Here is a 26,109-nt window from a genome sequence, read left to right as displayed (position 1 = left end):
TAAGTTTCTTCTTCCCTGGCATCCTCTGACTCAGACAAAACACTTCCTTTTCTAGTGAGGATGGGTGCTAAAGCTGTCGCTGCTGAGACTCGCTGGCCCTTGCAGAGGCTACTGGCGTGGCTCTCCTGGGACACGGGCACCTGCCTGGCCTGGCTGCGTGCTCCTTGGCTCCTGTGTTCTCCAGCAGCAGCTCCGGTGTGCTGATAGTCTGGGTCTTCTCTGCAGGGATGCAGAGCCACTTTAGGCCATGGCAGGCTCAGGCCGAGGGAGCAGCTGTTGGGCAAACGCGAGCTGACAATGCTTTGTGATCAGCCTGGCAGGCAGAAGGCGCAGACATGAAATTTAACATCCTAGTCATCTCTGCAACCCTGACCAGGTTGGAGAAAAGGCTGGCTGAGCAGCGCAGCCTCACATGAGAAGTGTGAGAGGCCCATGTTGTGGCATAGCAATCTAAGCCTCTGCCTGTTGCTCCAGGACCCACATAAACATTGATTTGAGTCCCGGATGCTCCACTTGCGTTCAGTTCCCTACTAATGTGCTTGGGAGAGCAATAGAAGATGGCCCAAGGCCTCCTACACCCACATGGAAAACCCAGAGGAAACTTCTGGCTTTGGACCAGCCCAGCTGCAGCTATTGTGGCCGTTTGGGGAGTGAACCAGCAGGTGGGAAATTTCTGTCTGTCTCCTTTGCGCTCTGTAACTCTGTCTTTCAAATAAAAATAAATATATTTTTTAATGAAGAAGTGTGAGGCTTAGAACTTGTAGACACACCGAGACACTAGAAGGAGACAGGGCCTGGTGCCTGGCACAGGGAGTGCCAGGAGCGTGTTCTTGTGACACGGATCCTGGTGGACTTGTCCAGCAGGCATTGCTGCCCGCTTCTCCACCTGGCAGTAGTGGCCTCTCCGAAGTGAGCTGTCAAGGGGGCTCGGGCACGGGACCCACCTGGAGACCAAGAAGGAGCCCACCTGGGGAGGCCCGGCAGGTGTCCTCTGTGGATTTCCTGGTGAGGTTTGAGATGAATTCAGATGCCCTGTACATGAGGAGTCCTGCATTTTGCTGAGTTACACCTGATCCTGTTAAATGGTAAGCCGTGGCCCCAGCACAGGGAAGCTGAGGGGAGCAGTTATTCATTCAGCAAGCAGTTTGTGTGCTTTACCTTGTGGCAGAGGGGGTCTCTGGCAACGCCTAAAGGGACCCTGTGCTTCCGTCTTGAGGGAAGTGGTCAGGGAGGAGCCCCTTGTTCAGGAACCCACTAGCTGGTGAGTGCCAGCACAGTGAGGCCGGCCTCGCCCCTCTGTTACTTCTGTATTGAATGCAGGAGAAGACAGTCTCGTGTGTTTAGGGCGATGCCTAGTGAGCGTCCCTTGAAACACAGTATGGAACTATAGAGGCGTGTGAAGTGTGCCTCCACCACGCTGCCTTCCCTGTCCTGCCTGGTTGCTCACCAGGCAAAGGCAATGGGCAGAAGGCAGGTGTGACTGAGGGCTTCCTAGGACTACTGGGCTACACCACGGCCTTGAGTGGAGCTTACTGGACATTCTGTGGCCAGAGGTGACCGTGGACCTTGGTGGCACCGTAGCCCACAGGAACGACTCTTTCCAGGAACGTGTGGATGTGTTTATTAGTGCATTGATGTCATTGACGTCAGCTGATGGCCTGCTGCCTGGACAGAGACCCTGAATCTGCCATTGTGGGTTTTGGAGTTTTGAGGTTAAGGGTGACGTGGGCCTTGGTGTGAATTGATGGGAAGGCAATGGATGAGTCGTTGTTCAGCTCAGCTGGATTCACTGAGAGCAGAGGCTGAGCAAACCTTTGCCGAAGGAGTTGATTTGGAAGGCCTGTCCAAAATGAGGTAAGATGAGGGGGTGGACGTGAAAGCAAGGAACCTTCCAGGGCCAGCACGCCCATGGCATTCACTGCATCCATAGGGCCCTCTGATGAGCAGAAGGAGGTGTGCCTCAGATCGGTCCCCTGCCAAGCTGTTGGACCTCACTCCCACACTAGCCAAGGTGTCCCTGTGCAGACAGTGAAGCCTTTTCAGAGTGAGCAAGGGACAGCGTGGGAGAGATTGGGTAACATCTGAAGAGATGTACCATCAGCATCTCAGGCTCCGTGAGGGAGCTTAGGTGCCGTGAGTCCAGGTTACTCCAACCCCTGCGTGTCCAGGTGCTGCTAAGAATGCCCAACTCTGCAGCTCCTGCAGGGCTGAGGGAAGTCTGACTTGCAGACAGGACTTGAAACTCAGTACATCTACAGCAGGCTCATTTTTACTTTGATAATTCTGTGTGGCCTGCAAATGATGTTATGAATGTTCACGTGGTCCTTGGCAGAGAAAAGGCTCTCCACATCTGTTAGAGTAGGACCCCCCAAACCCACATTCTGAACACCCTTGGTAACCCTGTCATGCCTTCCTGTTTTAAGCAAGGGACAGAGGAAGGAAAGGTAAGAAATGGAGAGAGGAAGGGGCAGAATTGGAAAACCACCCCAGATGGGACCATGGCCTGCTCTCATGAGTTATCTGAGCTTCAGGAGGCTGAGCAAGGCCTGGCCACCCAGCAGCACCTGCTGCAGTGACCTTGGCTCGTGACATGTTTCGAATGGATCACTTCCGCCTCTTGGTAGCCGTGGCTTTGATCATGCTTTGTCTTCAGGATCACACTAGCAAGGCTGTGTTCTATCTCCTGTCCCACTTCTTTCAACAAGATCCAGCATCTTGATCTTGCTGTTGAAGAGTTCCCTTGAAAACTTTGCCTTTGCCAGCTGCTGCTCTGGGTGCCCGTTGAACCAAATGCCCACTCGGTTTCAGTGCTGGAGTCAGAGCTGCATACACTGAGCCGGCTGACATCTTTGGTGTCAGGGTTGCATGTTTGCTGTTATTCGTCGGTTTGTGTCAGAGCACAGACTGGGTAAATTTCTTTGTCAAAAATTAACATAGATGGTCAGCCACTGTGGACTTCAACATCACTTCATCTCTTCTTAACATGAGTTGTCCATGTGCAAACTCCAGATTTATTAGGGAGCAATGACTCCATAAGCCATCTGCAAAGCCACAGTGATGTCACCATCCCCCCATCCAGAGTTCACCATAAATTTGATAACCCCACATGTTGCTCTGATAGATTTCAAATGGATGTCACAGTGCATCAAAGTAGATACTTGGTACATGTTTTAAAACATTAATATGAGTATCACAGTGCAGACATGCTTGAAATGTATGCAAAGCTTTTTCATCATACACGTTTTCCTTGAACATGGTACACTCGTGTAGATAAGTGTGTATTCATATATATATATATAGTTTCATTTTGTCTTTCTTCTCACTTTCCAATTTTACACAAAACCACTTTTGGTGGTGATACTCGGGACATCAGGACTGTGCTGCTGTGTGCTGCTGCTCTTGGTGTGTGACGATGGCCCAATGGCTGAGCCATATGTGATCCCAGCATGATGTAGAAAATCTCTGGGTTATCACGTGGGTACCAGATGATTGACTTCCCAGATAGCTGACACCCCATCCTAGCCAGGCAGGACCAATCGGCAATACATGGGCCTGGCTGACAGTGGGGGGGGTGCCAGGAAGCATCCATGGAGGGGCTTGGAATTCAGGCTCCCTCTTCCTGGCAGGTGCTCATGTTACTGCTGCTGCTGCTGCAGATGAGTCTGCCTGTCAGCCCAGCAGGACCCAGTGGGAGGGAGCATGGGAGGAGACAGGGCTGGGTGAGTCAGGGACGTTGGCAGTGGGAGGGACTGTAGGAAAATGGCACTTGGTGCCTTCAAAGAGTTCACTCCTCTGTGATGTCTTCCCAACTGTGGGCTGCGTTGCTTTCTTGCAACACTGGATGTGGCTTTGAATATGTAAGCTGAATAGTTGGCGCAGGATGCATGCCTAGTGGGTGTTAAATAAATGATTATTGATTGCTCGCACATAAGAGGAGAAAAGGAGCATTGTGGGTAAACATGGCAGTGTTGCTCCAGCTTCTGTTTGGGTTTTCTCTGTTTCCATTACTACGGAAAGGTGGGGGAAGATGCAACACTGTATGAGGAAGTAGAAAAAAGTCCTGTTTGCAGAAGATAAAAGCACAATGCCTAGAAAATCCTGGGTACATTTGTTTTCATCCACCCACCAAACAAATATTTACTGAGCACCTGTCAAACCGGCATTGGAAACAAATAGCTTTTTCCCATCAAATTGGTACCATGACTCATCATATTGGTACCATGACTCAAGAGCTGAGAAATTTGACAAGGGGAAGAAAGTCATCCAGTAAATATACATCGTCTTCCTAACCTGGCTCCAGGTGCAGGGTCCTGAGTCCTTTTGTGTTGTGCTGGTGTCCTGGTGGGCAGGAACTCCAGGAGTGGAGACACGTACACACGGTACAGTGCAGTGGCCCGGTCACTTTATATCTCCGCAGGAGGAGGATTCCTGGATGTCTGTGCGGCCAGCATCGCATCTGGACAGATGCTTGACCAGCAAGCTGCCCATGGGTGAAACTGCCACCTCCCTAGAAAGGAAATCCAAGTTGAGATTTCAGAAATCCGTAGCCATCTGTTTTTATTGTTGCCTGATGCTTTTTAGATCTGCGTGGGCCCTGCAGAGCATCAGCTCTGAAGCTGCATAATTGGGACATCTTTCATCCTCCTGAGCGCTAATCCCATCGGAGGGCAGATTAAGAATGCACAGGCAGGAGTTTCTGGCACCAGGTACCTGCAGCTCCTTGTCTTTTTGAATAATTCATTATTTAAACACTTGAGTGTGTGTCCTACAGAGTCCTGCCTATTGTATGAAGGGCAGGGGAGTTGGGAGGGATAAAGTCTGTGTGTATTTTGACCCTAAACACATTCTGGCCCTGTTTGGGTTGGTCTGGTGCCATAGCAGTTGCTAATGATGGTTACATTGGGGACCAGTTTAAGGAGTTGAAGAGGATCTTTTGTAGGACAGCAACAGGGCAGGGGTCAGATGTTTGTAGCCCACTGTCATTTGCTGTGAGGGGAAATCTTCAAATGAGTCAAGTCATTGTTTCCCATAAAAGGGTGATGATTATGTTAGAGAAATACAGCCTCATTTCCCGCTTCCTCATTCCCGGCTGTGAGAGCAGGATGTCAGTGTGAGGAAGAGTGTGGAGACAGATGTCCGCTGTGGATGTTTGTCCTGATATGGCTGGCTGTGGGGTTCAGCAACAAGCCTGTCTTCCTTCTAGACCCGCTGCCATGCCCCTGCCTGTGTGCAGGTTCCTGGGCATGTTTGTCACATCAGTGTGTACTCTGCAGGTGGGAGGCTCTTCCTGGTTCAGTCACTTGCCCTGTTGAGCGGGAGCCCCTGGTGGGTGCACTTCTCCTGCCATCATGGGATCTCAGGTGTTGGGTCTAGGACCTGGCACAGGAGTGCTTCCCATCTGTTTGTTTAATAATTGAGTGGCTTTTGAAATACAATCTCCAGCCTGCTGGCTTCAAGTAACAGAAACCCAATCAAACAGCTTATGCTAATCAGTGGAGGTGGTATAAAAGATGCTGGAGGCTCCTGGGGACCCCTGGCAAGCCTGGGGCTGGCAGGAGCCAGATCACCAGAAAACCTCTAGGTGCTCCCGCAGCTGGGTGTTGCCTCTCTGTGTGAGAGCTGCTGCCTGCACTAGCCATGTCCACAGTGATTACAGCCCTGTGTGGTTCTAGGGTCAGTGGGATGGCCTCATTAACCGATGGCAAGGGACACCCAGAGTCCCTGATGTGATCTCAGCTTGGGCTCCTGAGGCCACAAAGTTGCCCTGGGGCAGGAGGCTGGAGCTCAGAGGGCAGGTGCCGAGGGTTAGGTCCTGCTCAGCTTCCCTTCCCAGCTTGCAGAGGGCCTCCAGGTAGCCTTTGCATTCCTGAGGGCAGGGCAGAGGGTTGCCTGTTGATTTTCAAAAAAGGTTTTATTTGTCCATTTTATTTATTTAGAATGTAGAGAGGGAGGGAGGGCAGGAGGAGAGATTGCAAACACTCATTCTTGCCTCTGTTCCTCAAGTACCTGCAACAGTGACCAGGGACTCCATCTCCCACATGGGTGTCAGGAACCTGAATAACTTGGGCATGTTGGCAGGGAGGTGAATTGGAAGGGAAGATGGGACTGGATCCCAGGCCCTGTAATGTGGTAGGGGCTTGACTGACTGTGTTGCAACATGTATCCTAGGTGGCAGGATTTCAGTTCCTGTTCTCATGAGCCCATCAATCTTATCATGGGTGTTCAAACCTCAGGACCCAATTTAGCCCTGATCACCACCTAGAGGCCTCAGAGCCCAGAGGGGATAGGACTCAGCATGTGGCTTCAGAGGGCACACCTGTTCAGACCACAGCAAAACAGACTCTGATTGGCTCTCTCCGGGCCAGCAAGGAGGCCAGAGGCAGGTGTTGAGATCTAAGATGGCTCCCATGGGGACCAGAAGGGCAGGGTTGTGGTAGAGGTGAGGGAGGTGTTCCGGGTCCCAGGCACTGTGTGTTAAGTGTGTGGCTCCTGTGGATGCAGGTGACCCCTCTCCCCGGAAGAGCAGAACTAGTTCAGGCTGTGCTGGTTGGTGCCTGGTACTTTTTTCTGCTGCTGTGCTTTCAACGCCTGGCTTGAAGGCTCTGTGCTTGAAGGGTTCAGCACACATGCAGTGAACACAGCTGCTTCACACACAGTGCGCCCACCTGTGCAGGCTATGGGGGCTCAACCTCTCTCACTGACCCCAAGTGGCAAGCTTATCTGCTGGGGAAAGTGAGGCCCTGGCTGGTGGGGGGATTTCTGCGGCTGACCTGGGACCAGAGCCCTGGGTGGAGTGTGCGTGGACCCTCCCTGGGGCTGCACACTGCGCTCTCTGTGGCCGTGGCTCCTGTGCCGGCTCCTCTTTCTCCCCTGAATGTGCCTCTTATCTTGCCTGGCTGAGGACGCGCTTTGTGCGGCTGTGCAGACTGTACTCGTCCCTTTGTCAACGCTTGCAAGGAAGAGCAGGGACTGGGAAGAGCACCGGTTATCCCTTCTGGTCCCTTTGTGCAGAGCCCTGTAAATAATGGGTTTGGACTGGAGGGACTGGAGGCGGCGAAGTGTGTGGGACCTCTTTTCCTGGTGACCAGATGGAACCAGCCCACCTGCTGTACATGTAAAGAAAGTTTGCCCTGAAATCGGAGCTGACTTCAAGTGACCACAGAGCTCCAGTGGGATCCTGGGGCCAACGGACTGCCGCGCAGGAAGGCCGCCTGTGAGGCGTCCACCGACCCAGCCTTGGTGACCACCACTAGGATTTCGGAATCCTGGTTGTAGGGCAGGTGTGCCCCAGGGCCCTTCCCAAGTCCCTCCTGCTGCGTGCAATACCTGGGCTCCACAAAAGGACTCGTGTGGGCCAAGCTGGCGCGCTGCAGCACAAGACTCCCAGGGTCATGCAGCATTCTGGAATCCCTGCGGAAGCGCTGCCGCGGGCGTGCACTGCCCGGCACACGGAAGCAGCTGTGCACCGGACGCTCCAGATAAAAGCCTTCAGTACTGGGCTGAAAGACCACGTGATGGTCATGGATTTGGTGAGGAGTAACTGGCTTCCCTCTCAGAGAAGAGCCAAGGTTTGCCTTATCCACGTGTGTGCCGGCCTGACGACCCCCGAGCAGCTGGCCAGCAGATACGAGGTACGGCTCACCCCGGGTGTGGGGGCTGTGGGCACATGCCGGGTGCGGAGTGACACAGGGCTGTTGCTGGCCCGCGAGCAGCTCCCCTGTCTTATCCTATCCAGGACCCGAGTCACGTCTGCTTGTGATCTTTCTTGGGGGACTTAGAAAGGACTTGAACACTCTTTCATTGATCTCAGCTACTGGCTGATGGCGAGGTTCGAGCCTGTTGGAGGTGTGTTTTTGCCAGGACTCCTGTCTGCGCTTATAGGGTGACCCAGCTAGGTCCCTGGCAGCCACACTGGAAACCCCAGAACATTTCTGGGCTCTGTACATTTGTCACCGTCTGTCTTGAAAGGAAATTCCCCTTTCTTCCTCTAGGCGTTATGTGGAATACACATGATGCACCTTGATCGAGTGAGGATGGAATGATTCAGGTTAGGTCAGTAAGACGAAGCTTTTGGTTTCTGGGGCTGAGCTCTAATTTTCAAGCAGAGATCAAGTTGAGAGAGAGAGAGAAAAGAGAAACATGAGGGATTTAAAATGTCGAAGTGAGATAAACATGTTACTCTGCAACATATTTGCATTCTGCCAGAAAGGATCTGCCACAAGCAGTTTTCTTTTCAGAAAGTAAACACATAGGAAATCTGATCAGCTCCTTATTGTACATGGAATTAATTATGGATGACACTGTAATTGACTCGCTGTTGGCTCACTTACCCAGCGCTTAGGGCAAATGCAGCCGACAGATGGCTGCTGGGGGCGAGGGAGTGAGGAATCCCCTCTGTGGATACTGTGCCTGGGGGTGCTGCCTGGTGCTCCAGATCTTTTGTCTTCACTCTGGGCGGGAGGAGTCCAGCATGAAATGGACAGAACAGGTTTTTCAGGGTTCCAAACAGGCTTCTTTCACTCCCAGCCTCTTCACTCCAGGCTCACAACAAAGCTAGAAAGGCCACAGAAATCATGATCTTGATTGAATTCGGTCATAGTTCATGACTGCATTGCCCAATCAACCTGGGCAAAAGGTGTGCAATTAGAATAGAGTAGAAGGAAATCAGAGTCTTATTATTCACAAATCATTAATTAGGTGAGGACAGAATTCTATCATGTATAATTTTCACTGGGATTATTTCCTAGTCCTCCAGAGAAAGGAAAAATAAACCTTCTGGAATTATATTATTATGTATTTTTACAAATGTATTCATAGGTTGTTCAAAACCCTACATAACAGACAGCAGCTCTTCTGTTCCCATTTGGGGTGTGTGTGTGTGTGTGTGTGTGTGTGTGTGTATGAAACTTCATTTATTGCTATGGCCATCCTGGAAGTAACAGTGTGAAAAAAAGTGGGTCTTTGCAACAGGTTGTACAAAGCTTCAGATACACGGACAATCACAGCTATAGTTTTGCTGGTCCAGTTCTGCATGAGCACCACAGCAGCAATGGAACCAGGATCTTCAAAGAAGCCCTAGACGCCCATTCTCCTCTCCCGGCAGGTGGTCAGACTGATGCAAGCTGTCCCTCTCTATCCCCCTGCCACGTGTGTGACTTGGGGTGTGGTCCAGGCAGGACTGGTTGGTTGGTTCCTCTGCTCAAGGGCAGGCCAAGTGTGAAAACCATCCAGTGGGATCTATACCTCCTAGCCTTCTGAACTTCCAGCACGAATCCTAACTTTTAAAAATTGTTATTTTCCATGATGTAGTTTCCTAGAAATAGGGATTCCTTCCTGCCTTCCCGTTTTTCCCTCCCCGCATTTCCACTCACGTTAGTGTAGTAGTGTAGTCCGGACTTCCCGTTTAGCGTTCTGCTGTTTGAGTGTATCATGGCATTGCAGGCATGAGCAAAGAAAAATCTAGTATCATATTGTCAAGATATATTGAGTAAGCTTCTTATTTGGCAGTAGAGATGCATATTGCGCCATATCTTCACTTCCCAGTATCCATTGTATAGTTCATCTGTGAGAATATGTGTATTTTTTATTTACTTATATATCTGTCTGTTCTGTGTCTTGCATGAAGGTTGTGTTAGAGAGAACATATGGTATTTGTCCTTTTGGGACTGGCTTATCTCACTGAACAAATGGTGTCTAGTTGGGACTGTTTTGTTGCAAGTGGTAGAATTGTATTCTTTTTAATGACTGTGTAGTATTCCGTGGAATAGATGTACCACAGTTGGCTCACCCATTCTTCTTTTGATGGGCGCCTGGGTTGTTTCCACATCTTTGTTACTATGAATTGCACTGTTCTAGATATATGGCTGCAGACCACTTTCTTGTGTGCATCCTGACTTTCAATAGATAATATTTTAGAATTTATTTTATTTGAAAGAGCCAGACCTTTTTTTCATCACTGGTTCGTCTTCCAAATATGTACCAGGAAGTTAGGATCCTGGAATTGAATCCAGATGTCTTGTACCAGCAAAGCCTCCACCCTTCCTGACTCCAAATGCCCTGAACTCTTGGAGACATAGTGTTAATGTATCCCTCCTCCTGCTTGCATGTCCAGTGATCAGACATCAGCCCAGCCATAACTGAGCAATGACATAGACCCACATCTGGACTGTGCCTGCTGTCCACACTGCAGATGGTTCTGCATGAGGCAGATCTCGATGGTGTAGCTCTCAGTGATGGGCTTGCATTGGACAGGAGCTGGAATCTGGTGGATTGTTGAGAAACTCCTGGTGATGAGTTAGGGCTTGCAAGTCAAGACCTAGCCATCTGTCTTCCGGATTGAAATGAGTCAGGGAATGGTTTTTGTTTGGAAATCACTCCTTAGTCATGCCTCTAAATGTTTTTCAAAACTTCTATCACTATTTGCATCATTCATTCCTAGTCATCTTTCTCTGTTGGAGGTAGGAGTTGTTGATTAGGCCAGCAGTGTTGATTGCTTCTGGCTGAGTGTAAGAGTCAAGGACACCTGATCAAAGGACAGGAGACTGCTGGGCCTGTCAGGCCGTTGTGCCTCAGCCTGCCAGAGTGGACCAAGGCTCTGGCTGCACATCAACTCGTACAAGTGCTTGCACTGATTGGGCTTCTCCTTGTAGGGCCACACTGTTCCTGCTTCTCTGCATACCAGACGAGCTTTAATTTGAGTTTTGGGAGATGGTGACCTTCATGCTGTGAGTGTTTGATTTTGTTGTATTCCTTTAAAGAGTGTTAAACTTAGTCCTGGCATGCAGGTAAGTTACTTGAAAGCGGTTGGAGCCCTTTTGGGGCTTCCTTTTCAGGTCCGTGGGGGCTGGCTCAAGGCAGATGTTGCTGTAGGGCTGTTGTTCTCAGCCAGGTGTGAATAAGGCTCTCATCCCAAGGATAGCTGGCAGTGTCTGCAGAGTCTCCATTGTTAATGTTTGGGCAGAGCACCTTGTGGGTAGTGGTCTCACATGCTGGGGCCATCCTACAAAACACACTATAGAATCCCGCCCATCAGCGAGGAAGAGTCCAGCCTAACATGTCCACAGTCTTGGGCCTGGGGAACCCTGACCTAGCACTAATACGGCCTCACTATTCAGACATGGCTCCTCTGGGACTCTTGATGTCCCACACGTAATGAGATGTTTGCACTTGGACTGGTGGAAACTTGAACTGCTTGCTGTACCATGTGAGGCTCTGTGGTTTGGGGACCTACTGCTTTTTGGGAGGTCCTTTCCAGGCTCTGGGCAGTTTTCTGTCTATCAGGTGCAGATGAGCATCACACCAATGGCTTGACTTGGTCCCCTGCCATTGTGACAACTCTCTCTCTCCTTGTGGTCTCTGCCTCTTTCCCACATTTTAACTGCCTCTGCTGCCTCTGCTCAGTGAACCCCAGGCGCTTCTGAGTCTCGCCTCCATGTGCTGGACCTGGAAATGACTCCAGCTGGGCACAGGTATGGGACTTTCCCCTCTCGCATCCCCTCTCCTAGTTCTACAAGATTTGTTGCCCAGTTTCTGGACAACCCTGTCCTGTGTCTCTTGTCCAGTTACTCCATTGCTGGAAATAGACATCTGCCAGGAGAGTCAGATGTCCAATATGGTTGTCCAGTATGGCTGAGGATCCCTGCTTTGGGCTTTATGAATAGTTCCAGGTAATGTGCTTAGCCCCATTTTTAAGGGCTTGGGGGTCCAGTTGCTTCATTGAAGGCATGAAGAGGTCGCTTAGAGCCAACATGAGGAAAGTCAACAGTTGCCTGTGTTCTTGCTGATGTCAGGAGGTAGGCAACAATGTTGCCTATTTCTGCATCAGGAGTTTCAGCCAGATCAAAATTTCTGGAGCCATGCATTTCTTTCTGACACCTTGGTCTCCAGGCATGTGCTGATGTGCTATGGGCTAGGCACATCTCTGTAGAGTCATTAAGACTGTCTCATCCAGTTCATCTATTGCAGGAACAGGTGTCTTGGCCGCATCCTGGGGCCTTGTCTGCTGTCTGAGGTGGGACCGGTTCTGAATGTAGGAAGTGGGGAGTAATAGGAAGAAGGAAAATCAAATGGCAACACAGGCATTTTACATAGAGATAGAAAAATCTTCCATCTGCTGGTACACTCCCCAAATGACTGCAGCAGCTAGAGCTGAACTGTTTCAAAGTCAGGATCCAGGAGTTTTTTCCAGGTCTTCCATGAGTCCTAAGCATTTGAGCCATCCTCTACTGCTTTCCCAGGCCACAAACAGGGAGCTGGAAGGGAAGTGCAGCTGCCAGGACATGACCCTGGACCCATATGGAATCCCAGTGCTTGCAAGGGTGAGGTTAGCCAATTAAGCCATCACACTGGGCTGAACCCCAGGGTCTCAAAGCTGTCCACTCATTGTATTATTCCAGTCACACCCTGCACCTGCTGCTGGACGCTGGCCATCAGAGAACCAAATGCTGAGCTGGGAGGTGCAAAGATCTGAAAGCCGTTTTGCTGCTATAGAGGGCATGTCTGCTGAGGTGTTATAGAGGAACTGGGGCCTGATCCAGGGCAATTGCAGTCAAGATTCTGAAAGCTGCCCAACGCTGTTTTGGCCAATTTCTGTTAGAGAATTGGGCTATGGTGGGGAGACCTTGTCCACATTATGGATAAACTAAGAGAGGGCAAACAGTAAATGGGAGGTGGTGATGTGGTTAGGGGTGAGGGTCTGGACCCTGCTGGTTGAATGGCCGTGGCCATTTCTTTGTCTTTGGTAGGCCTTGTCTGCTCTCCTGTGTTCAGTAGGAACATGATGATAGCCACTTTATGGGGGCACCGAGAGTGTTGAAAGAGGTGGTCCATAGTAAGGCTATTCTTGCATGGAAGTGGCACCTCATCAAAGTGAGTTGTCTTTTTAGGAATTCTAATTTATGTTTTGTGAAGATTTATGTATTTGAAAGGCAGAGTGACAAAGACATGGGTCAAGGAAGATTGGTGTTCCCCTCATTGCTTTACTCCCTGAGTGCCTGCAGCAGCCAGAACTCCATCCAGGACTCCTCTGTGGGTGCAGGGACTGGGACTCCTGAGCCATCCTCTGCTGCTTTCCCAGGTGCATTAACAGACAGCGGGAGCAGAAGCAGCCAGGACTCTACTGAGCATTCTGATATGGGATGCTGAGTCACAGGTGACAGCTTAGCTTGCACACCATCCTGGCAGCAGAACCAGGCCTGGTGTATATGAATACCATCTCCAGTCCCAGCCAGAGCCGTGCCTGGGCACAGGTGAGCTGTAGCCAGCGCCTCTGCTTAACTCAGGATGAGTTGCTTCCTGTCTCTTCCCCACTCCCAGCATCAGGTGGTAGAGAGCTGAGATGGGTGAGGGGCAGAGGCCTTCTCTGCTCTTGCTTTACCTAAGCAATTCTGAGATGAGCCATCAGATTAGCATGAGCTGAACATGCCATTTTTAAAAAACGAATATTTATTTATTTTTATTTGAAAGGCAAATTTGCAGAGAGGTGAGACAGAGATGAACACGCGGTTTCCACGGAGTACACCCTCCCCTGCAGCCAGCTGCAAATGACTCCTGAGCATGTGCATTGGCACATACCTGCTTCGTGTGTGGGAAAGAAGTGGGGAAGGCACAGATGACATCAGACCTTGGGGGAGTCCAGTGGAGTGCCCCAGAAACACAGAGGCTCCTTTGCCACCTCCCGGGGGTGATGCAGGCCTTGGAATTCCCAAGGAACCTTCTAGTAGGAATGCAGCCCCGGGGCTCAGGAATGGGGTTACACATCTGTTTGAAACTGAAAATCAGATGATCTTGATGCTGATGTGAAATGATCTGAAGTTCTGGACAGTGCCTTCCAGATATACAAAGAAGAAACGACAAAAGCAAGTGTGACTCTCCCATGCAGGGACACTGGTGTGTGGAAGCGCCGTAAGTCAGGGACAAGTGTGGCCAGGCCGTGGTCACTGGGTATGAGGAAGAGACAGGGAGACATGACAAAGGAGGCTGTTGTCACTGGCCCTGAATCGCCCTGTTGATCCTCACCACAGCTGTGGGAGACACAACTCGCCCTGTTTGCCAAAGGAGGATCCTGAGAGGCCCGGCAAGCTGGTGCTGACTGCACAGTGCCACAGGATTCCACCCTGTGTGTGCCTGCCATGGGGTTTGTGCTGCCAGTGGAGTGGTGGGGACACAGCCAGGTTCCTGGCAGCCGCAGACACAGATCAGCTGTGGCAGGTCCTAGTGTGGTAGGTGGCTGTAGGCCCCAGTGCCCCCGTCCTCCCCTCTGCTTCAAGCCTGCTCTGTCCTGTGGCTCTCACACACAGCCCTCCCTCCAGTCCAGCTTCTCTGCCCATGGCTGCATTGCCATGTTCACATGCCCTGGGACTTAGACCTTCTGTGATGGAGTACGCTGTGCCTGGCACATCTACAAACACGTGTACAGGGCTGCCAGCAGGTCCTGGGCCAGGAAGGCTGCTGGGTGCTGCTGTCATGGCTCACCAAGGCCTCTGCTCAGTACCTGCTGGGGGGCAGCCCCTGCTCTAAGTACAGCTGAGAGCTGGGACCCAGAGAACTCAGGGATCACACAGAGGAGGGGCTGCCTGGCGCACTCTGCACTGGAGAGTGAGGCATATACAGAAGTCCTGGGCAACCCACGGGCACGGAGGAGACACTGCAGGCCTGGAGAACATTCCTGATGGTGGCCCAGGACTGGCCCAGGACGGGAACCTCCCAGTAGAACAGAGGGTGCGTGTCGGCACAGGAGGTGGGTTGTGACTCAAATGTGCAGGGCTCAGTTCCTGAACCACCATGTTGCTTCAAGTCCTCTGGAGTCGTTGGGTGAGAATCAGTCCCTGGGTGCAGGAGGCACTCTAGGCCAGAGAGGAAGGACAGGTGGCAAGAAAAGCACACTCTCTGGCAACCCTGGGGCATGATTTTCAGTCCTGTCAGGCTGTGGGCCGCACAAGGCCCTACCACGTCATGGCCACACAGGACTAGGTCCCCTGGGCACAGCACCCTCCATTACAGCTTTGCAAACAGTTCTTGAATCAGCCAAGACATTGCTTAAGGAGTTTGGCTGACAAGACAAATTGCAGACTTTGATTTTAAGGTTTATTGATTTTTTGGAAAGTCAGTTACAGGGAAAGGGAGAGACCATAGAGAGATCTTCTAGCTGGTTCACTTCCCAGATGGCTGCAGCTGCCGGGCTAAAGGAGGAGTGTCATTGTCCTGCAGGTCCCCATGTGGGCAGCAGGAGCCCAGGCACTCACGCCATCCTCTGCTGCCCTTCCTGGCCACCTGCCGGGAGCTGGATGGGAGAGGAGCAGCCAGGACAGGTGGGGTCTTGGTGTCTCCCGGTGGCTGTACCTTGCAGAGTACAGTACCCAGGCCTCCTTAAATCCCCTGCTCTCAGCAAGGCTGCAGGAATACAATCTATTACTCAATAGTTTAAAGTTCACAGTGTTTGGTCACAGTGACCAGACAGTCAAAGAATCCAGGAACCATAGCTGTTATATAAGGTTACATCTGTTAACAGGAAAAGATTCATGACAAATTTTGGGATTAGCAAGTAGGGACTTTTTTATTTAAAAAATGAAGTTATTATAAATATTTTTTACTTTAAATTCAAAGGGAAGACATTACCATAATAAAGATAGAAATGGGTACTATAAAAAGAACCACATAGGAGTTCTAGAAAAAAAGAAAAAGAAAAACTATTTGAAATGCAAATTCTACCAAGTGGGATTAACAGCAGATTGAAAGCCACCAAAGAAAGGATCAGTAAAGTTTCCAAACTGAAGACAAGAGACAAAAAAAAAAAAAAAAAACAAACAAAAAAACCCAGCAAGAGAGTCCTGTGTGACAATGAGAGGCCCCGCCACACCAGGGTCATCTAAGAGTCACAGAAAATGTGTATTACACAAAAATTGTGCCTGAATTTAAATTTCTTTCCTGCACTGGGTCCTGCACATGGCCCAGTGGCTAAATCCTCATCTTGCACTTGCCAGAATCCCATATAGGCACCTGTTCATGTCCTGGCTGCTCCACTTCCCATCCAGTTCCCTGTTTGTGACCTGGGAAAAAAGTTGAGGATGGCCCAAAGCCTTGGGACTCTGTACGCACTTGGGAGATCCGGAAGAAGCTCGTGGCTCCTGGCTTCAGATCATTGCAGCTCCAGCCATTGTGGCTGTTTGGGGAGTGAACCAGCACAAGAAAGTTCTTTCTCTCTATATCTGCTTTTTGTGAAAATTTGGCTTTCCAATAAAAATAAATAAATCTTATAAGTTATTTCATGCATAAAAATAAATGTATCTTGCAATTCCATTTCCCATGAATTTTTTCAAGTTATGTTCTTTGTGATCAGAGTCTCAGGAAGAGAGGTAGAGGGGTGAGGAAGACAAAGTTTTGAACAGAAAATAGCTGAAAATTCCCGGTGAAATGGGTGCAAAGATGTTTCTTGCCAACTGCACATATAGCAGAGGCAGGTGTCCCCAGGTTGTGCCACAGTAGGAGGTGTGCACTGCAGTGTTGCCCAGGGGGTTATCCTGGGGGCTCTCCAGCCCAGGGGAGAGGCGTGTGTCCCTGTCATTGAGCACCTGGAGCCGGTGGAGAGGCGTGTGTCCCTGTCATTCCCTGCATTGAGCACCTGGAGCCGGTGGAGAGGCGTGTGTCCTTGTCATTCCCTGTATTGAGCACCTGGAGCCACTAGGTTTAGTGATGACCGAGATTGGATGTGGTGCAGGATCGCAGGGTGTGCACACTCTGAATAACTGTTAGAAGCAGAGCAAGCAGACCGACACTGTGCTTGGTGCTGCTGCTGCTGGGTAACACACCTGGAAACATCCCCTGCTTGTTACTTGGTGGCTTTGCATGTCAAGCCTGTTGGTTAGGTGGCTCTCTCCTGCTTAGGGTCTCCTTGGATGGAACCAGGTGTCCACCCAGGCTGACCTCTGGTCTGAGCTCACGAGACCTCTTCCTGGGTCACTAGCTGTTGGTAGCATTCAGACCCCGGTGGCTGCAGGACTGGGGTCTCCGTTTTCTGGCTGTCACGTGGAGACCATTGTCAGCTCCAAGCGGCTGTGCTTAGCTAGTTGCCTTGCAACTCCAGCTGCAGGCAGTCACTCATGTTTGCTTCTTTGGGGAGAGCAGAAAGACCTTGCCTGCCCTGACTCTGATGTTCTGGTCGGTTAGATCAGACCCACCTGACACCACCTTGCTGTTGACTGACTCATTGCTGATGAATAGTAAGTAACCTTAATGACATCTACAAGCCGCCTTTCCAGGCACACAATGGAAGCATGAAAGACATAGGCCCTCTCATCACCAGGAAAGCGGCTGTACCAGGTGTGCATGCCAAGGGTGGACTGTCAGGGACTAGCTGAGAATTCGACTGCCCACAATGTCCACACTGCATTTAAATTCTTTTCCATCTGTGGGGCAGAGGAGGTAAAAAGAGCTCTTGGAACTCAAGACACAAGCGTGAGCCTCTGCCTGGGAGCTTCCTGGGGACAGTCTGCCTGAACCACCAAAGGTATTCCAGCTTGCGAGGTGCATCTGTGCCAGGCCAGCCCTCAGGAGGTGCTTGTGGGATATTCTGTGATCCAAGGAGTGACAGGATGGCTAGACAGGTGTGTGTGGTTTGTTTCAGATAAAACCTGATGCCAGGGTGAATGAGGGTTGAGGTATGTAAGTGATCTGCTGATTCAGTCCTTTGTAATTAGACTTCCTTTTCAGTGCCCAGCAAACAAATGGCTGGAGAGACGTCAGCTCTAGTTTGTCCAAGTGAAGTGCCACAATGGGGGGTCACATGGTTTGATCACTCGTTTCAATACCCACACACCCAACGGTAAGGTTCTTCCATGTCTTCTTTGTGGGGCTCATTTGCATCCCTTCCTCATCAGGAGCACACTGACAGGGCATCAAGGATGAGCATCTTGGAAAAAGGCCTGGATTCAGGAACACCAAACGAGCCAGCAGGCCAGTGGGGAAGATGCTTTCTGAAAGTCAGCACCAAATTGCTGGCCATTCTGTGTGTAAGGCGAGAAGCCACTTCTCAGCACAGGTGCCAGGAGCAGGAGCAGCAGCACCCAAGGGGCCTCTGTGCTGCTGGTTCAACCCTCTGTGTGCAGAAAGTTCATGAAACCCATTATTTCAGCTGCAAATGAGCTCAATTCCTCACTAATGAGATCTGGACAGCACCGGCTTCGTAGTGCTTGGCTGTGTGGTGGCTGCCTGGTGCTCCCTGGTAGCTCCCAAGAAGCTGCCCGTTAAGTGGTAATGGGTAAAGGGACAGGGTCTTCCTGGATGGATGTGCGAGGGGGGCCGAGGAGTGTGTGGGAGGTGGCACATGTTCAAATCCTTGCTCCTGATGGCAGGAAGACTGCTGATTAGTACCCTGGGCACGTAGTCCACTGCACTAGCTATCAGATGGATGGGGGCAGGATACTTGCCTTCTCCAGGAAACCCCCACCATAATGGGTGCCCACTCAAGTTTGGTGATGTCATTTGTGGGGCCAATGCAAGTAAAATACAGATCTCTCGTTAGGACAGGACAGAGAAACTTGACACTAGAGGACTTGAAATACAAACCTTTCTCATTTTCTCCTATAGTCTCTTTCTTGATTTGGTGCTGTTTTTAATTTGCTATTCACGGTCAATCTAGGTAAAGAATCATGCAGAATCTGAGCTATGATCCTGTATTTTGCCATTCTTTTTAGGGTGTGATGGCATAAAAACTTCTATTTCACATGTGCAATCACTGAAATGCCACAATTTATGTTTTTAATGTATCCATACATGCATGTTGTTCAGTCTTACCAGGGTAAGCAAGCATTGCAGGAATGGACTCGGCTGTTGGTGCCTCGTTCCTTGGTGTGAGCGCATTTTGCCGCTCTCAGCTTTGGGTATTGCACATGTCAGTAATCACTGGAAGGAAAAGCAGCGATGTGTGGCCTTGGTGTCCTCATGCAGCTCTTTGGTCATTTCAGTGCAGGCGGTTGGTTGATGGGAGGGAAGCCAGCGGGGAGGCAGCAGAGCATAGCATGGTGGTGACTACAGGTAGGAGAAGGGGCAGGTAGAGTTAGTGAACACAGCGGTGTCCTACAAGAGAGTGAAGTGTCCTGGACACTCGGAGCCATCCCCAACACTGCCCCAGTGACCATCAGCATGCCTGCCGCCACCATGGTGTTGGCTTTCTGGCATGTTCTTGAGCTGAACCCCTGCAGCACAGGGCGTGCTGTGAGCACAGGGAGCGTTGGATGGAGCACGCAGTAACTCAGCTGTGGATGGTGTCCCTCTGAGGCTGCTGAGGAGTGAAGGCTTGGGCTTCCATCCAGACTCTGCTATGTGAGCAGAGCACTTCCTTTTTCCACATCCATTGCTTCTCCAAGTGGAGTTAATAATAGTTTCTCCCTCTTGTGCTGCTGTGGGGACCGGCCTTGGCTCACTGCAAGAGCTCAAGCACACTCAGCTGCCAATCAAGTATTATTATTGTTAATATTAAAATGGTGCTTCCTTGCCTTGAAATGGGATTATGGTGGCATGGTCTTCTCACGTTGCCATGGAGACGACTCAACGCCTGTGAAGCATTTAGCATGCGCCTGGCACATGTTGAGTGCTTCACGGTGTAGCTGCTGTAATTTTTCTGTTATGAAGCTATTGAGGGCCAAATTTGGCCTAGCCTTTAACAAGTAGAAGTCATCATTGCACTCATTCCGAGAAAGTGTGAAAGTCAGCTGTTAAAAATGGCCCCCTTTAGCTGGCTCGTGTCCATCTCAGCGGCAGGAACACGTCACAAACTGCAGCCGTGCATGGGGCGTGTCTGAGTCAGGAGGGCTTTCTTCCCGTGAGCCCTGGGGAGTGGGGGAACCAGCAAGTGGGAAAGGCTTCCTCTCGTCCTGCCTGGGTTTGTTGTCGCTGTTGGTTTGGAAAGCAAGCTAAAACAGCAGCCCTCGAAGTAAAGTTCTCAGGTTGACAGGGCCATTGAGTGCTCTGGACTTCCCGAGGTGCTCCGAAGTCAGGGCAGCATGAGTGCCTTTGACATTGAGACATTTCCCACTAGTGATGGGAAATGAAGCTTCCACCTGACCCTAGAAATGGATGCAGTTCCTGGTGTTACAAATTCAGGATAGCATGAGTGTCTTTGACATTGAGGCATTTCCCACTGTTCGGGAGGCTGACTGGGGGACAGGGGAAAACCTTGGGAAATGAAGCTTCCACCTGGCCCTAGAAATGGATGCAGTTCCTGGAATGTCAGCTCACATTTTGAAGTCAGGGGAAAATGCTGCAAATGATCAGAAACATAATAGAACGTACTGGAAGGGATGTTTCAAGAATCAAGGGAAATTTGCTGCTTTGATAGACAAAGTAGTTCCTGCTAAATGTGCCTTTGTGGCTGGGTAATGAACACGCCTGTTTTGCATTTCTTCTCCACGCCTTCAGCCTGCTGGTGCTTCGTCCTTGCCCCTCTCATTTGTAGCTGCAGACGGGCAGGGGCTGAAGTCCTCAGGGTTGGGAAGGTGAAGGCAAGCAAACTCTCCAGGGACCACAGCCAGGCAAGGGGAGGAGCGAGGGAAATTCTTGATCCTCCGCACATCCCCATGGCTCTCATTTTCCCATCAGAGCCCACTGGACAGCACCTTCAGAAACCTCAGCAAAGGGGGAGCCAGGAGAGACGAAAGCTGGGTGTGCAGCAGCCCAGCTCAGCTGCCGACAGGGAGCAATCCTGCCATTTGCCGTCAGATAAGGGATATTATCTCGGTAATAAAAGGCAATTGAGAATCTAAATGAAAAATCTAATGCTTTTCATGCTGATTTATTTTAGATTAGAGAAAGTTAAGCCAGATGTAAACATGGAGAGATGAAGCATGGAGACAGAATCACGGAGGAGTCACACATCTCTGTTCTGAGCCAGCCTGGGAGCAGGGCTGCGTTCACCTGCACACACACTGTCTGATGTTAATTATTGTCGCAGAGCAGAGTTCGGAGGGTGGAGACAGACACGCAGCTCTGGCAAGCATCAGTCATGCCTCCAGCTTAGAGTGGGAAGCGGCAGCCTGCCGGAGGTGGGCTGTGCTCACGGGCCAGTGCCCAGCCCACAGCCCAGCACCCTGTGTGCTGCCCTAGGGAACCTTCCTGCTTCCTGAGGCCACGGGATGCTTATGACATTTGCGGACCATAAAAATGATCAACTTGAACATGAGCCTGCTATAGATTTATTGAGCTTTGAGTCCTGCCTGTGGTTGTTTGGGCACGCCCAGACCAAATGATTTCATGGACCTGATGAGGGCCTTGGGCCGTCATTCACCAGCTCTGATAGAAAGACCCTCTCTCCCAAGAGAGGCATTCAGATGCTGAGAAGAAAGAGCCCCCTTTCCAACAATGTCTATCATTGTCTTAAAGAGGAGACCCACTCTTGGTCTTTGGCAACATGGCTTCAGGTAGATGTGAGATCCAGCGAGGCAGAGCTGGCCGGTGGGGGTATGTGGAGGCCTGGGCATGTCACTGTGCTTCCCTGTCTCTGTGTTCTTGGGCTGGCAGATATCTCAGCCTCTCCTTCCTGAAGCTCAGATGTGTAACCACCCTAATACCTCTACCCACACATATGCTGCATTCTGGCTGGAGAAGGGCTGATCCAGGTGCTTGGGAACAAACTCGAGCAGAAAATGATGATTCTGCTGGGACTGAATTCGGGCTGGGAGGCCTAGGGCAGGACACTCTGTCTCCTGAGCCTTGGCATTCCTAGATGTGCAGTTCAGACGAAATTCTACCCAGGGTTGTCATGGAGACAGGGTGCAGGGAACCCTAGCCCACAATTCTGTCCACAGTTCTGACCCATGACATTAATCCCAAATTCCAGGACCAATATAATTTAACCACAGTTTTTTCTTTTTTAGATTCAAAAAGGTAATACTGTACATCTCCAGAATATGAGATAGCCCCTTGTAATTAAACTCACTGATGCTGGCAATAAAATGCATGAATATTCAGATTAAGTAGAATAAATTGTTAGTTTAAATAGCCTGAGGTTAGTTCTCATGAAGGTTTGCCACATGTTAGTTTGCTACAAACCTAGAAGAACTCAGCTTCCAGAACTTGATGCATCTTAGCCTGCAAATACGGATGATGGATCTGTATGGGTTTAGATGTCTTGGATGCAGGGAAAGGCGAATTCCCCTGTGTCCATCAACTGGTTTGGGTCAGCTACCAGTTCTCTGCACTAACACCTGACTCACTTCAAAGATCTGAGATGTAGCCCTGGAAGGACTGAGGTCAGAGTGACCACGTGATGGTCGTTCTTGACATGCTTGGGTTGCACAGGCTGCTGCTGAGGGTGGGGACCTGGGACTAGACCAGCCCCTTCCACTTAGCAGGAACGTATGTCCCCTGTAAAGAGCATTGCAGGCCTGTGCCCTGCCTTCTAACCTCTGCTGGGGCCCCTGCTGTTCCCCTGCCTCTACTCTCTACTGTCTCTCTTTCCTCTCTTCTCTGCAAACATTCACTGAGCCCAGCACTGTGCTAGATATCACAGATGTGCAAGGAGCTCTGGCCCTCTCTTACCTTGTACTTCCTGGCCCCTTGGAAACATGGTGGTGGAGCTGCAGGAGCTGTGCTGCAGTGGCTTGCAGGTGCAGGGCTGGGCACTCCCTCTGCAGCTACTGTGCTGGCCAGGGAAGCAGCACATTGCGTCATGCATTAGTGCTCAGTTCTGCCAAGCCCCTGCCCCCAGAATTCCTGCTCTCATGGCTGGGCAGACCTGTGGGAGAGGAGGTCCCTAAGAGAGTGGACCTGCCTTACTCTCCCAGGTCCTGAGCCGCTGTCACAGAAGAGAACTTGACCCCGGAAGGTTGGTTTTATGCTCATTACCAGTAGAAGAGAGCGAAGTTCGGCAGGGTGGGTGTTCGCTGCTGTAAGCATTTGCCCATGTAGTTTTCTAGGTCAGTCATTTTACCTTGTGCATCTTTCTGAAGGCATCCTGTGACCTTGGTGCCATTGTAGGCATTCCAATTACAGCAGAGTACAAAGAAGTTACTGTGTGGGGCTCACTGGCCAGTGGGACAGAGTGGAAAGCAAATGGAGGTGTGTGTATCACCTGTCAGCCTGGAAGAAGTAGTTCAAACTTGGTTCCACTTGCACAGGTGCAAGCCAGCACGAGGTCATGAGTGAAGGCCCCACACGCAGGATGCCCTGCTTGCTGGCATGTGAAGACTGAGTAGAAGGTGCTAAGCCTGACCTGAAGTCACCAATGCTTTCCTGCCTCTTGGAGACAGCATTCAAGTTTGAGCAGAAGCTGAGGCCACTCGGGGCATGTTGCTGTAGCTTGTAGGTGAGGAGGCTGCAGCTTAGTTTGTGAGTACTGTTCTAATGACTGTGCATGTAGAGGAGGCAACATGCATGTGTGCTCAGCCCACCAAGGGCTTTCCTGCTGGAGATTGCTGCCACTTCTAGGGTGCTGGCAGAATGTGCTGCATGGCCAGGCCTTCTGAATGAGTACAGATGTGACTGTATTTCTGATCAGAAAATTCTGGAGTTGTAAGCCTGGTAGTGACCTAATCAGACTTGCTTTGTGGAAACAGCGCTAGTGCTGCAGTCCGGAGTGAGAGCTCCAGGCTGTGTGGTCTTGGCACAGGTAATCAAGGGCTCTGTCCAGGCCACGGGGAGGGAAGCAGAGAGGACGACACTGGGTGGTGTTGAGCACATGGAACAAAAGGGAACCGCTGGGACTGCACGGAACTAATGACTTCATCAACGTGGTGCAGACTGACGATAGGGTGGGGGTGAGGACATGAGACAGAGTTCTGGGAGTGATGCCTGCTGTGGGTGGACTTAGAAACAGCAGAGTACAGTCTAAGACTCAGGAGGGACACAGTCCAAAAACATGGGGAGTGGATGTTCAAAGATGCTGTGAATAGCTTCGATCTCTTTCATTCATGTGTTCATTCACTCATTCCTCCATCCTGTGTTATCCGTGACTGTCTGCTGAAGCCTGCTGTGTGGAGGGCACTGACTATTGGCCCCATCCGTGGGCAAGCATGGGACACACTATTGTATTGGCACAGGGGTGCTAGGTGCAGGGAGAAGCAAGTATCTGTTGTGGGCTGATGTGTGCTCATGTGGATTTGTAAGCTAAGGTTTCTGCTCTGTGGGGAATGGACTGTGTCTTATGAATCAGAGAGCTGCCCACCATCCAGAGGTGGTGCTGGCAGACACGTCTGGGAAAGCCACGTGAGCTGAGACCCAGAGGAGGACCAGGGAGCCAGGCTATGCTCATGCAGCGCCATGTGCCGAGGCCCTGTGCTGTGTCAGAGCATGTGTGTTTCAGGTGACTGGGAGAGGGTAGTTACAGAGCAGTGCCACAGGGAAGGAGGGTCGGGCACAGAGCAGTGCCGCAGGGAAACAGGATCGGGCACAGAGCAGTGCCACAAGGAAGGAGGATCAGGCACAGAGCAGTGCCACAGGGAAAGAGGGTCGGGCACAGAGCAGTGCCACAGGGAAAGAGGGTCGGGCACAGAACAGTGCCACAGGGAAAAAGGGTCGGGCACAGAGCAGTGCCGCAGGGAAAGAGGGTCGGGCACAGAGCAGTGCCACAGGGAAGGAGGGTCGGGCACAGAGCAGTGCCACAGGGAAGGAGGGTTGGGCACAGAGCAGTGCCACAGGGAAGGAGGGTTGGGCACAGAGCCCTCTTGATACTCACTGCAAGAACAGCCCTCTTCTGCTTGAAGGGATTGCATGAGTGACTGAGTGACCAGCCCAGTCTGTCCATGACCTCATGGCTGTATCGAAGCCGGTTGATTTCAGAGAGGTTCCTGCTGCAACCTGTCCTTGAGAAATCCTGAATCAGCAGTGTCTGTGGTCTGCAAAAAGTGAAAAGGTGTCTCCAGACTTGTGGGTAGCCTGGCACGTGCAGAAGGGCCAGAGAGAGAGGGAGAGAGAGAGGGAGAGAGAGACAGACAGACAGACAGAGAACAATAGAGAAAAGACAGGAAGGAAGGAAGAGAGGAAGGGAGGGAGGAAGGAAGTTAGTTAATTAATTAGTTAGTTGCCATTACTGCAGATGGGTGACCTTCGGTGTTTGTGACTTTGCAGTGGGGCTGGACCTGACTCCTAATGACAGGTCCTCAGGAGCCGGGTTAGCCAACCCCTAGGGGCCAGTTTCCCAAGGCAGTTGCTGTGTTGGACTTGAGGTAGCAGTCTTCCCTAACAGAGCTGCCCAAGACAGAAGCCCAGGAGAGCAGCAGCTTAGGATTTCTTTGTACTCCTGCCCCTTCCAGACAGCATCCTGACTGCCCTGGCCCCAGACAGGTGAAGCAGCAGAGAACTCATTTCTGCTGAATTTGGGGTGTAAAGGAGGTTCCAACCCCTGGTCCAAAGTTGTGGTGCTTTTATTTTCTCCCTGAAAACTTGCTGTGTATTATCCAGTATTGTGTGGGTGATAGCTGTACTGAGAAAGGGGTATTCAGAATTTTAGTGGCTGGGTAAGGATTGCTAATTATAGTAAGATACCCAAACAGCAAGATTTTATTATTCTTTAAAGATTTATTCAAACAGCAGAGTGACAGAGAAGGAGAAATAGAGTGTTTTCCATCTGCTGGTTTATTCACAGTTCACATACTTTGAGTGGCTGTCACTGTGTCCTGGCTCTCCCTGACCCTGGCCTGTTGCTCCCAGTGGAGCCGTGGCTTTCTCAGCTGCCGTAGCAGAGCTACAAGAGTGTGACAGTTCAGTGAGATGAAGTGATGCTCTGAGCATGATGCCCAGCGTGGGTGGTGTCTCAACCAGTGTTAGCGCTTCTTACAGTTCATGCCTCTGTGGCTGAGGGACTGTGGCTGAGCAGGAAGGGCAGGATCTGGGGAGACTTGGCCCCAGCCCACTCTGCGGTTCACTGCAGTGTGGGGGAGGTCTGGCCTCCGACTTCCCCAAAACTGGAAGTCCCCCTAAGTGAATCCTCACCATCACAAAGCTCAACTTAGTGCTGGGCCTGAGACAGTGCCTGGGGTTCAAGATTACAGTGAACACGGCACGAGTGATGGACAGGCTGGTCGTCAGATGTCCTGAAGGACTGTGAAGATGGAACAGGCCAGGCTGGAATGGGACAGTTTGGGTCCTCATTGGGATGACTTGAATGTGGCAGGAATGATG

At 50.9% G+C, this 26,109-nt stretch overlaps 1 protein-coding gene across 2 annotated transcripts in view; it reads left to right on the top strand.

Moving 5' to 3' along the window:
• The window catches only part of C13H10orf90 (chromosome 13 C10orf90 homolog), a 262,080-nt gene that overhangs the window by 68,531 nt on the left and 167,440 nt on the right, over positions 1-26,109 (top strand). The gene's annotated exons all lie outside the window — the stretch shown is intronic.

Source organism: Ochotona princeps, chromosome 13, assembly GCF_030435755.1.
Source record: "Ochotona princeps isolate mOchPri1 chromosome 13, mOchPri1.hap1, whole genome shotgun sequence".
Taxonomy (NCBI): Eukaryota; Metazoa; Chordata; class Mammalia; order Lagomorpha; family Ochotonidae; genus Ochotona; species Ochotona princeps.
The sequence above is the reverse complement of the archived record's forward strand: the minus strand, read 5'-3'. Positions and strand labels throughout refer to the sequence as shown.